The sequence below is a fragment of the Crinia signifera genome, chromosome 12 (assembly GCF_055691185.1).
Source record: "Crinia signifera chromosome 12, ASM5569118v1, whole genome shotgun sequence".
NCBI lineage: Eukaryota > Metazoa > Chordata > Amphibia > Anura > Myobatrachidae > Crinia > Crinia signifera.
This window is the reverse complement of record NC_139228.1, coordinates 41,316,356-41,317,911: the sequence shown is the minus strand read 5'-3', so window position 1 is coordinate 41,317,911 and position 1,556 is coordinate 41,316,356. Positions and strand designations below refer to the sequence as shown.

General features: G+C 43.5%; 1 protein-coding gene across 2 annotated transcripts in view; it reads left to right on the top strand.

Annotated features, from left to right (window-relative positions):
- The window catches only part of SLC38A6 (solute carrier family 38 member 6), a 71,432-nt gene that overhangs the window by 381 nt on the left and 69,495 nt on the right, over window positions 1-1,556 (top strand). The gene's annotated exons all lie outside the window — the stretch shown is intronic.

The following is a 1,556-nucleotide window of genomic DNA, read 5'->3' as shown; positions in this document are numbered from 1 at the left end:
GTAAGCCTTCTTCCAGTGCTGCTCTGGGTGTAACAGCTGCTTTCCTGCTATGCAGCCTGCCTAGTACAACAAGCCCCTAATAAGACACTTAGGATGAGGAATCGATATGTGGTCATTAAGTCAACATGCATTGGTCGACCACCGAATGTCAACATGGCTTAGGTTGACACATTAAATAGGTCAACAGGGTTGGAAGGCCAACACAAGCATTAGGTCGACAATGGCAAGTTGGACAGTGAAAATGTTGACATGAGTTTTTCACGTCTCTTTTTTGAGCCGACATGTGCTGGCAGATAGTGTTTCATGCCCTACTATCAACTAGAGCATGGAGAGCGAATAGAATAGTGTGCCTGAAGAATGGCGTGTCCATGTCGACATAAAAAACATTAAATACTCATGCCGACCTTTTGACTGTCGACATAATGCTTGTGTAGACCTTAGCCATGTCACCCTAATATGGGTCGACTTAATGACCCATTGTGAGGAATCATTATCCTGAGTACTACAGTATGTCTATTGGCTTTTGGTTATTCTGTGTTGTACACATGCTACATACCTGTATACAGTAACAGTTGTATTATGTGAAGTCTGTATCCATAGACTTCCTCTGTTTGGGAGTGCAGTTATTTTTCTGCTTATTATACAGTAAGTTTGTTGAAAGATTATTCCAGGTCAGGCTGCGTTCAGGAGCCCCCGGGCCAACCCAAAGCCCTTTATTCATGACCAGATGTACCTTTTGGTCGGTCTGCTGCAAATAGATCTGTTCTTTATACCAAAAGTCTTTGGTTCTTATTTGTACTTCTACCCAAATATCATTTGATATAACAGCGTTGTCTGATGTGGCAAAAGTTAGTACCGGGTTTAAAAAAAACAATGTATTTGTACCTATAAGCCTTTCCTGTTTACAACGTTGGGTGATAATAATTGTACAGCCGTGTTAGGAGCTTGTTCTGCTTTCTTATCAAAATGGCAGCCTCTGCAGATCCAATAGTTAGGGTTTAGGTGTGTTCAGCATGCTACAATGTCTTCAATAATGTTTTTTTTTTCCCCATTTTTAAAGCCCCGCACACACGGGGAGATATATTGCAAGCTCCTGCGACCAGCGATTAGAACGGGGCTGAAAACGGGATCGCGCACCCAGCGATTTATCGCCGGGGCACACTTCCATCACTGGCAATATGGTCACCATGCTCAAGTGGATAAGTTTACAACTACAATTCAAGTGTTGTGTAAATATTACTTTTTATTGTGGTACTTGTTTCCTAGCACGGTGCCCTCGATTTTGATCGAAGTGCATCTTATGCAATCGCATGCAATATAGTGGGATGTGATGCAATTTTTAATTGTACAAGCACCCTAATGGGTGCTTGCAATGTTAAATGCACCCCCATTGTCAACGCCACCCCCACTATCAACGCCAACCCGAAGGGTGGCGAGCACAATGTCCTCTGACATTTTCATACCCCCACTATCCACGTCGGCGTGGAGTTGATTTTAGATAGTGTGGCGAGCCACCGAGCCCGAAGTGTGGCAAGCGGACACGGATTACTTTACAT